Genomic DNA, 12239 nt, shown 5'->3' with positions numbered 1-12239 from the left:
CTCGACCCTCAGGAAGAGGAGGAAGGGAAGCCATAGTAGGATGGTTCTCCAGAAAAATAACGACAAAAGAAAAATTAGAGAGATATCAATACAATGAGATTCAGGGAAAGTTCGGAATAAGATAAAAATTCGAGAAGACAACATACCTCGGGGAGAGGATTGGTGGAGCTGTATGGTTCCACGCGGCACGAGGAGGGAATAGGATCCCTCTTGTTCAGCGAGGAAATTCTTCGAATCAGCTTCTCCAAGTCCTTCACAGAAAGATCATTGGAGAGCCTATTGGCATCATTTTCACCGAACATACGTCCAAAGGGGATTTTTGCGAGCACGAAGAGGCTGCACTCTAATCCTAAGAAAGTAGGCGGTGATTTGAACGCCGGACAGTTCTTTGCCTCGAGTATTTTGAAGGCGATGAATACGAGACATAAGTGCTTCGTCGCCTTTTCTCTTCTTCGGAAGCCTCGGCATCCCGGGAGCGGCGGCGTTGAATTTTGGCACTTCCGTCAAAAGGGACTATGTTGTGTTCCACGGAATTGGCATTTTCTTCATGTATGTAGAGCCACCTTTTGCGCCATCCTTGGACAGAATCGGGAAATTTGACGTCGAAGTAATCAACGTCGGTTCGGACACGAGATAACAACACCGCCTATGTTATAGGTGGCGTTGTGGGAGCCATTGCGGCGGAGGCGTAGAAAATGCGTTTCCACAAAACCCGATTAGGAGGGATTCCAAGGAAGCATTCGCACATCGTGATAAAAATGGAAATATGGAGGATGGAATTGGGGGTCAGGCGGTGCGAGTTGAATCCCATAAACAAAAAGAAGGCCACGGAGGAAATCGTGAATTGGGGTAGAAAGGCCGCGGATGAGGTGATCAACGAAACTAACCCGGTACTCCATTGGAGGGTTTGGGTAGCTTTCTTCGTCTGGGAAAGCGGATGGCGTCCTCTTTCTTCATCGAGGCCAAGCCTCTTCGAGCATGTTGACGTCTTGGTTGGAGATTTTAGATCTCTCCCACTCAAGATCTTCAGCGGCCATCTTGGATTCTGGAGTACTGTGGCGAGTGAGTCGCGTGCGAGGTGGCATCAACGGCACTGGAAAAGCAATGCTCGTGCAAGATCAAAGAGAGTTGGGTGCAGGGGAAGTTTTTTGCAAAGGGGAACAGATGTGCGGCGCAAGCGAAGGAGTGGACCGAGGTTGAAGAAAGGTTTATATAGGAATCGGGAGAAGCAATGCACCGTTGGATGAAGAAATCGTGTGGTGAAAAAAGATCTTGTAGATAAAAGGGTAAAAAGGTATTTTTTCGAGATGGAATAGAACGAGGCGTTACCGTACGTGCGCCGAGAAAAGCGGAGGACGTGTGTCCCCCACTTGCACGACGTGTCAACGTGGTGGAAACAATGGACCCACAAGGCGGAAAAATCCCGACTATTAATAGAGATGAAGTGAATTTGACTAAGGGAGGCGTGCCGACAAGAAAAATAAAAGAAGATTAGCGACAGAAGAAGTTATTTGAATACTTCGGGAGCCTTTGGTCAAATACAAGTTTTTGCCCAAATGCTCGGGGGCTACTTCGATAAAAGTAAAATTTCGAGTATGGCAATATAGAAATTGTGAGAGCCTACAACCAAGCACAAGTTCTTGGCTGTAGCCTCGGGGGCTACTCCCATCGGGAGCGCTGTTCGCGCACCCGAGAGATGAAAAGAAGATCATATCGGGAAATAATGACAATATAGCGACAAGGTGGACTAAAATGTTGAGCCTACAACCAAGCACAAGTTCTTGGTTGTAGCCTCGGGGGCTACTCCCATCGGGAACGCTGTTCGCGTGCCCGATGAAATTAAAAAAGAAAAAAAAAATAATAATAGGAAAAGCAAGAGAGTATATTTCGAGTTATAATTAACTCTACATATACTCCCATCGGGAGAACAATGTAAGTCATATTTGACTCGATAAAATGTGCCATTCCAACAGCCGGAAAAGCACTCGACAATATATTCTCAGAACGCCAAAGTTGCGATCAATTTACGAATGCCGCAAATTTGCGAAGGTAAGACCCCGCATCCGTTCTGCTGGGCGTGGCATCGCCGAAGACTCACGCTCTGCTACTTTTATCCATATCAACGGATACGAAGAAAAATCCTAACGGAAGCGTTAGGTACTCGATAAATTTGATCGGGACTCGACAGAATGGTAAGACCTTAAGCGGCACTGTCGAAGTTTGCACCGTATCCCGAGATCATGTCCGGGGACGTGATCTTGAAGTAGGTTTTGCGGATTGCCACTAGAGCAGTTAACTAGTACCTGATCCAGTCGGATGAACTAGCCCCAACTACCATTATCCATGTACAATATAGAAATTTATATGAAGAAATATAGAAAAGTCTAAGTTGTCGAATAAAAATAAACGAGTGGAGATTTTCCACGACTCTACGATTCAAGCAAAATCTCGGGGCTACGACATAGGCATCCCAAATGGGCCTGCCGAAGATAGTACCGGGGTTTTCGAAGGCCCATTATCAGAAGAATAAGAAGATTCGGGAGCCCAAGATATATTAAGGAAAGTTAGAGTTGTAATAAGAAGTGCTATTTGTAATCTGGCGGGATGAGTTAGAAACCGTCCCGGACTCTGTAACTTGTACGAAACGAAACCCTCGGCTCCACCTCCTATATAAAGGGGGAGTCGAGGGACGAAGAGATCATCGAATCATTAGTCACAAACCCTAGTTTTCATAATCGTCGAGTTACTTTTCGAGTTTGAAACCTTCGAGATCTACTTGCCCTCTACTTCCAACTAAACCCTAGCCTACAATCCATAGGCATTGACAAATTAATACCTTGTCACCGATGCTCTTACTCGGAACAATATGACGAGTCAATGAACCCGAAGATTTGTCCACCTTTTTTTTTGGGTTCCTCCTTGATGAAAATTTCGTCGAGTTCCTCCTTCAAGAAAATTTCTTCGGGTCCTCTTTGAGGACAATTCTTCGGGTCCTCTTTGAAGATAATTCTTCGAGACCTCCTTGAGGATAATTCTTCGGGTCCTCCCTGAGGAAAATTCTTTGGTTCCTTACTGAGGAAAATTCTTCGGGTCCTTCCTGAGGACAATTCTTCGGGTCCTCTTTGAAGATAATTTCATCGGGTCCTGTTCTTTCTTGAAGAAAATTTCGTCGAGTTCTCCCTGTAGACAATTTCGTCGGGTTCTCTCTTATATACAATTTGAAATTTGCTTTATCCCCTGCATAAATAAATAAACTTTTTCTATCTTTTCCTTCGACTCTCTTTTTTTGCATGCGGTGTCGGATGCTCGGATTCGATGATATGTAAAGTGAATATATGCCGCGCAGCCCCGAGCGTCGGGTGCGGTGAAAGTAAATGATAATCAACTTTATGCGAAATAAAGGAACACTTAACTTATTGGACACGACGAAGTCGATGCGCGATGAGGTCTTCGAGTGCAACGAAAAAGTCGAGCCGAAGTAGAAACCACCGAATTAGCGAAAGTGGATACCACCAAATTGTTGATGAAGAGATAGCCGAGCCCCCGAGCACTGCTAGGGTGATGTCATGATTGTTGCTTAGACGCCGTGTCACAGTTGTTACTCGGGGCGAAGTTGTTGTCGAGCCCCCGAGTATTATCCATGTCATCGGAAGAAGTTGACGAAGATATGCCCAGGTTGGTTTCTCCGGAGTCGATGGCAATGAAATTGCATGTACCGAAAGTGCGCCGAGTCAGTATTATATAAGATGATCCCAATAGTAAGATAAATCCACCGAAGATGAATCCAATAGTAAGATAAATCGACTGAAGATGAATCCAGTAATAACCATAGAAGATGAATCTCATAGATATTATAGAGGATGAATCTATTGACCAGAAAGAAAATGAATTCCAATAATAACCATAGAAGATGATATCCATTGATACCTTATAGAGGATGAATCCGCTGAAGAGTAAGCCGTTAAATATGAAATCCCACAGAAGTGCATCGGGTCAATATTATACAACCGTAGAAGATGAAACCATTGATAACCGTATAGGAAGTGCATCGAGCCAGTATTATATAAGATGAATCCAATAATAACCATATAAGACGAAGCCGACAATAACCATATAAGACGAAGCCGACGATAACCATATAAGACGAAGCTGACGATAACCATATAAGACGAAGCCGACGATAACCATATAAGATGAAGCCGACGATAACCATATAAGATGAAGCCGACGATAACCATATAAGATGAAGCCGACGATCTCTGATGAAATCGATCACGCTAGATGCCGATGAGCTTGCTAGATGCCGATGTAGATGATGGATCCCGCCCGAATAACAAAATCCAGTCGTCGCGTATCCCCACGGACGGCGCCAATTGACGAGGGAACACCTCGGCAATGCCTACGTATTGTAGACTAGGGTTTTCGGGAGGAGCGACGATGGAGATTCCGGGAGCGAGATTAGGCACACGACGTACCCAGCTTCGGGTCCCCTTGGTGGAGGATCCCTACGTGCTGCTAGCAATCCAGTATATGATCATAGATGTGTTTACAGGGTGCCGCCGTAGCTGAGCTATGTTGTCTATATTCTCGTCTATCTCGTTCTCCCCTTATTTCTGGGTGCCTCGGCTAGCTTTATATATGCAATCAGCCTAGGGTTTTACAAGAGTCCTAGTCGACTACTTCTTCGGGTTGCCTTGTTGGGCCTTCTCCATATTTGGTCTTCTCCATATTGGGCCGAGCTAGGTATACTAATAATGGGTACCCGAAGGGTATGCCCATGTCATGGGGCCCTCGGGCCTCCACTTCAATTGTCCTTCTGACTCCGTCATTATTCTGGGAAAATAGGCCCTTTCGTCAAAATCCCGAGGTTTTTCCTGAAAGTTGGATTTCTGCACAAAAACGAGACACCGAATCGCTTCGCTGAAAACAGCGTTAGTCCGTGTTAGTTGCATCCAAAATACACAAATTAGAGGCAAAACAATAGCAAAAGTGTTCGGGAAAGTAGATACGTTTTGGACGTATCAATAGGCCATGTATATTTTAATTGGTGTTAATCTACGGCTTGCTAGCTAGCTGCTACATATAGAGCATGTTTTTATTAGATCGGGTTATAGCTAGCTAGTATAGTTTAGGGTTATGTGTTTTAATTAAGTAGGGTTGATTAGCTAGCTAGGGTTAGTTACATATATATGGTTTAGGGTTAATGCATGGCACATTTAATTTAATTAGAGGACCGCGAGGCACCCTCGCCCGCTCGATGCACAATTAAGTGTCGTTGGCCTATACATAGGGTTTAATTAGGGTTTTAGGGTTAGCTAGGGTTTAGGGTTAGGGTTAGGGTTAGGTTTAGGGTCTAGGGTTTAGGGTCTAGGGTTTAGGGTTTAGGGTTAGCTAGGGTTTAGGGTTAGGGTTAGGGTTAGGGGTAGGGTTAGGGTTAGGGTTAGGGTTAGGGTTAGGGTTGGGGTTTTAGGGTTAGGGTTAGGGTTAGGGTTTAGGGTTTAGGGTTTAGCGTTTAGGGTGTTTAGGGTTTAGGGATTAGGGATTAGGGACTATTAGGGATTAGGGATTTAAGGTTTAATTTAGGGGTTGTTTAAGGTTTAGGGATCATCGATCGAGTGCGCACACACATTATTAGAGGCACCCGCGCGCGCCTTTACGCATAAAGTGCATGCGTATATATGTGTGTTTTTTGGGCCACCAACGATATATAGATGATCGAGAGAGAGAGAGATCGAGATTGAAATCCCCAAGAATATATATGTTCATATATACATTAAAATATATGCACGAATGCATTGTAGGCCATGCATGCACACTAATTATATATATTATGAGGCAACTTAATCAAATGTGTTTTCATTCGAGAGAACTTGTCAAAATTCAAGTTAAATAATTTATCACGATAATTATATAATTAATTAATGAATCTCAGGGATATGTTATACAACATGATCGATATAGGCCATGTATATTTTAATTGGTGTTAATCTACTATTTGCTAGCTAGTCGTTATATATAGAGCATGTTTTTATTAGATCGGGTTATATCTAGTATAGTTTAGGGTTATGTGTTTTAATTAAGTAGGGTTGATTAGCTAGGGTTAGTTACATATATATATGGTTTAGGGTTAATGCATGGCGCATTTAATTAATTTAATTAGAGGACCGCGAGGCACCCTGGGCTGCTCGATGCACAATTAAGTGTCGTTGGCCTATACATAGGGTTTAATTAGGGTTTAGGGTTAGCTAGGGCAGAGGGTTAGGGTTAGGGTTAGGTTTAGGGTCTAGGGTATAGGGTTTAGTGTTTAGGGTGTTTAGGGTTTAGGGTTTAGGGATTAGGGATTTAGGGTTTTAGGGTTGTTTAAGGTTTTAGGGATCATCGAGTGTGCACACACATTATTAGATCGAGGCACCCGCGCCTTTACGCATAAAGTGCATGCATGCGTATATATGTGTGTTTTTTGGGCCACCAACGATATATAGATGATCGAGAGAGAGATTGAAATCCCCAAGAATATGTTCAAATATACAATAAAATATATGCACGAATGCATTGTAGGCCATGCATGCACACTAATTATATATATATTATGAGGCAACTTAATCAAATGTGTTTTCATTCGAGAGAACTTGTCAAAATTCAAGTTAATTAATTTATCACGATAATTATATAATTAATTAATGAATCTCGTGGATATGTTATACAACATGATCGATATAGGCCATGTATATTTTAATTGGTGTTAATCTACTGGTTTGCTAGCTAGCTGTAATATATAGAGCATGTTTTTATTAGATCGGGTTATAGCTAGCTAGTATAGTTTAGGGTTATGTGTTTTAATTAAGTAGGGTTGATTAGCTAGGGTTAGTTACATATATATGGTTTAGGGTTAATGCATGGCACATTTAATTTAATTAGAGGACCGCGAGAGGCACCCTTGGCCTGCTCGATGCACAATTAAGTGTCGTTGGCCTATACATAGGGTTTAATTAGGGTTTAGGGTTAGCTAGGGTTTAGGGTTAGGGTTAGGGTTAGGGTCTAGGCCGGGTTTAGGGTTTAGTGTTTAGGGTGTTTAGGTTTAGGGATTAGGGATTATATATTTACGGTTTTAGGGTTGTTTAAGGTTTAGGGATCATCGATCGAGTGCGCACACACATTATTAGAGGCACCCGCGCCTTTACGCATAAATTGCATGCATATATATGTGTGTTTTTTGGCCACCAACGATATATAGATGATCGAGAGAGAGAGATTGAAATCCCCAAGAATATGTTCAAATATACATTAAAACATATGCACGAATGCATGGTAGGACATGCATGCACACTAATTATATATATATATATATTATGAGGCAACTTAATCAAATGTGTTTTCAGTCGAGAGAACTTGTCAAAATTAGAGTTAATTAATTTATCACGATAATTATATAATTAATTAATGAATCTCGTGGATATGTTATACAACATGATCGATATAGGCCATGTATATATTAATTGGTGTTAATCTAAGGTTTGCTAGCTAGCTGCTATATATAGAGCATATTTTTATTACATCGGGTTATAGCTAGTATACTTTAGGGTTATGTGTTTTCATTAAGTAGGGTTGATTAGCTATGGTTAGTTACATATATATGGTTTAGGGTTAATGCATGGCACATTTAATTTAATTAGAGGACCGCGAGGCACCCTTGGCCTGCTTGATGCACAATTAAGTGTCGTTGGCCTATATATAGGGTTTAATTAGGGTTTAGGGTTAGGGTTAGGGTTTAGGGTATAGGGTTTAGTGTTTAGGGTGTTTAGGGTTTAGGGATTAGGGATTAGGGTTTCGTGGTTGTATAAGGTTTAGGGATCATCGATCGAGTGCGCACACACATTATTAGAGGCCCTCCGCGCCTTTGCGCATAAAGTGCATGCGTATAGTTTAGGGTTATTTGTTTTAATTAAGTAGGGTTTGATCAGCTAGGGTTAGTTACATATATATGGTTTAGGGTTAATGCATGGCACATTACATATAGTTTAAATCTCAAGAATGTTTATACATGATAGGCCATATGTGCAAAGGAATTTTTTTCCCCGTGAACTTGTCAAAATTCAAGTTTATCGATGCCAATGGAAACTAGTCCAAAAAATTACATAGAGGACCAAAAGTACTAGACAATAACTAATAGAACCCGCAACTTTACGTAAAGGACCCCAAAACATATAGAAGAAAATCAATCGAGTCCTTCTCGACCGCACATCGATCTCTCGCTCCGCATCCTTTCCAACGAACTCCGTCGCCGGGGACGCACCACTTGGGACGGTGTCGCCGGTAGTCGCCAGGACGAAGGAGAAGAAGGGCCTCAACGAACGGCATATTGGCTCCGAGAAGGGCCGCCGAAAGGCCAAGATGTGCACGGCAAGACGGATGACGCCGTCGTATGCCCCGAGCTTGTGAAATTTAGCAGCTTGACTTCCCCATTGGCCGATCCGAAGCACTCGACCAAAGCAAGCCTCACCGTTAGCGCCATCACATTGATGGCACCAGATCGGGGTTTGGCGGCAAGATCCGCCGGATTCACCACGAGCCGGATCCGAAGCCGATGACGAGATCCCCGACTCCATTGCGCCATTCCGCTCATGGGAAACACCGGATCTAAGCTTACAACAACACTAACTCCCTCTGGATCCAAATTAGCTGACTCAACTTTGCTTATCTAAATATGGATGTATCCACACATGTTTTTACTCTAGATACATACACGTCTAAGGAAAGTTGAATCAATTAATTTAGTTCTGAGGGTGTACAATATACAGAGAGAAGTCGGCCTCGTCTCCGGCCGGCGAGGCCGCCGGAGAGAAGGGGGAGAGGAGCCGGGGAGTGGGAAAGACTCGAGAGAGAAAGAGAAGAGGAAGAAATGAGAGCTCCCGGGGAAGAACATTATTTTTGTCGTTCGCTCGTAGCTTGAAACCGAAAATTTCGGCCGCGCGCCAAATCATCCCGCCGCATCCATTCGAAAATCCCGTGACCAGCTTTACTCTTTTAACCCTGGTCCGAAGCTACAACCCACCGACCATGGAGGGCTCATTCGGTAACAATGAAATATCTTGCCTAGATCCCGAACCCTCCCCACGTGCCCACACCCACCCACCAACCATTCGCCCCATTAGCTAAAAAATACTCTCACACGCCAAAGCTCGACTCTCTACGAGATTAGATCCGCTTCGCCGCCGGCATACTCCTCCACAGCGTAGCCTTGATCGTGTTGGCTGTCCACCCACCTGATCCGCTCCCCGCCGCCCTCGTCACCGACGGATCCGCTTCACCGCCGACCTCGCCACCGACGGATCTCGCTTCACCGCCGACTTCGCCACCGACGGATCCGCTTCACCACCGACCTCACCACCGACTACCTCGGCGCAGCGGCCGTATCAACTTCACCGAATCCCTTGCCGCCCAACCAGATCTGCTTCACTAACGCCCGCTTCTACCGAAACAGGTCGATCCATCGTCTCCCGCGTTCGCCGCCGCCGAATGCAAGTTGCCGCCCTCGTCCACCCCGCCGCAGCTTGGTTAGTACGCCGGCCCGTTAGATCGCGTGTTTCTTTAGCCATGTTTTGTGTAGTTATTTGCGTGATCTCATATGCCGTTAACTTTCTTGATGTGTTGCTTCGCATGAAGTTTGTTTAAATATTGTACAAGCATAAAAGCATTATCCGGTCGCTACCATCCCGTTCATTCTCATCGACACCTGTGTGCATCCACATATTTATAGCCTTATACCCATTCATTTGCTGCCAACTGTTTTTGTACCGCATGCTATTGTCGCACTGCTTTTATAGTCATGCTATGGGCATTTCCAATCTGCTTGTTCTTATACCACGTCATTAGCTCACCGCTAGCTGCTAGCTGTTTTCTCGTGTCTGCTATTCTCACACTCGCTTTTATAATCATGCTATGTGCATTTCCAATCCGCTTTCTATTATACCTCGTCTTTAGCTTATATAGTTATTGTCACGCGTGCATGTCTGGTCTTTGTATTATCATAGACCGACTTGTCAATGTTATTTTTCCTAGGGATTGATCATGCGAACCACTTATTAGAACATCCAACATTACAAGCGGGGACGCTAGGGAAGGTTGGAATCTGAGTTCTTGGTTGGTAATTTTGGCAGTTTACTTTCGTTATTATCTATAACCTATATGCATTGTTCCTTATGCAAGAGATTAACACTTGAAACCCTGCCATAGCAATGCCATTCATGCTTTACTATGTTTCTGCCTATTTGATATGCTTGTCTTGGAGAAACTGCGAAGGTGATTTGAACTCGACATTTGGTCATTCTTAATGCCAGCTTACTTTATGTGGAAAACCTTGGCATTACCCTACTCTAAATCTGAATGTCCGAAATTCGTATCTCATGCAAAGCAACATCTAGTTGGTTTTAATCGATATCCGGTAAATATTGGCTTATTCATTTGGCAGCTCAAGTTTTTTGTTATTTGAAACCAAATGACTTGGTCTTAAATGTGATATCTAAACACAGATTAAGGACAATGGAGCAGGAGGATTAGCATTTCACTTGATGGCTGAACCTAAAATGACGAGCATGTTGACCACGACTAGTGCACGCAAGAGAAGGACCTGCAACGAGCCAAGATGTGCTTAGTACATACATCTTACCTTATCTTGTGCTTATTTCTGCTACATGTCGTTATCCGATCTCTACATTGCGTAATACATGTTTGAATAGTTAATTGTTGTAACTATGTTTGCAATGTTACTGGAATGCAGCTTTAATGAAGCAAGTCATCATTAGAAGATAGTCGCCAAAAAGGATCTCGTAGCGACCTCGTGCAACATTATGATGTAAGTTTGTGCTTAGTACAAGTTCCATACATTGTCTTATTTATGCAACTTGTTATTATCTTATATCTACATTGCATAATAAATGTTTGCATAGTTCATCGTTTAACTCTTTTTGCATTATTATCATAATGCAGTTGTGATGAAGCAATCTTCATTAGAAGTGAGGCCCACAAAAACTTCTGATATTTCTTCGATGCATCTTCTCATAGCCAGTCAACCTAGACCATTGCTTTCATCAAACATTAAATATCTCAAGGTCCGTACTTTATAAAAGACATGGTATTGTCGCTTTAAGATCTCTGTAGCTGATATGTTGACAAAGAGTACACAAGATTCAATCAAGGCGATTGCCAAATGTCAACGTGTTATTGATGATGCTAATAGAAGTCCTTAATGATTCTATGTAATTTTTTTATTTGGGCACATGAATTGCCTTGTAATTTTCCTACTTGTTTTATTTGTGTATGTAATTGTGTGTATCATTGATATCAGATTTTAGGCTCATGAAATTTAATGCATGTTGACTAGTCAAACAAGTAGGGCACTACAACAGATTGGGCCGGCCCACTTACAGTAGTGTGGGACCCACTTTCATTTTGGGCCGGCCCACTTCTTTAGTAGGCCGGCCCGGTTACACGATAGTGGGATCCACATGCTTATTGGGTCGGCCCACTATCTTGTTGGGCCAGCCCATTTGGTATATGGTGGTCCCACACGGTAAATGGGCCGGCCCTTTAACGGAAGGTGGGACCCACATGTGTTTTTGGCCCGACCCACTATCTTGTTGGGCCGGCCCACTTGCTATATGGTAAACCCCACATACTAAATGGGCCGGCCCTTTAACAGAAGGTGGGACCCACATGTGTTTTTGGCCCGGCCCACTATCTTGTTGGGCCGCCCACTTGCTATATGGTGGACCCCACATACTAAATGGGCCGGCCTTTTAACGAGAAGGTGGGACCCACTGTGCTTTTGGCCCTGCCCACTATCTTGTTGGGCCGCCCACTTGCTATATGGTGGACCCCACACACCAAATGGGCCTGCCTTTACCAGGAAAGTGGGACCCACTCGTGTTTTTGGCCCGCCACTATCTTGTTGGGCCGGCCCACTTGCTATATGGTGGACCCCACATACTAAATGGGCCGACCCTTTAACCGGAAAGTGGGACCCACTCGTGTTTTTGGCCCGCCCACTTGGTACACGGTGGACCCCACACACTAAATGGGCCTGCCCTTTAACAGGAAAGTGGGACCCACTCGTGTTTCGGCCGGCCCACTTGCTTCTTGGGCCGGCCCGAAGTCGTAAGGTGGACCCCACATGTTAAATGGGCCAGCCCATTTAACTTTTGACCAATCAACCTTAGAGGTTAGGCCCGACCCACGTAACT

The sequence above is a fragment of the Lolium rigidum genome, chromosome 5 (genome assembly GCF_022539505.1).
Source record: "Lolium rigidum isolate FL_2022 chromosome 5, APGP_CSIRO_Lrig_0.1, whole genome shotgun sequence".
NCBI lineage: Eukaryota > Viridiplantae > Streptophyta > Magnoliopsida > Poales > Poaceae > Lolium > Lolium rigidum.
Note: the sequence above shows the minus strand (reverse complement) of the source record.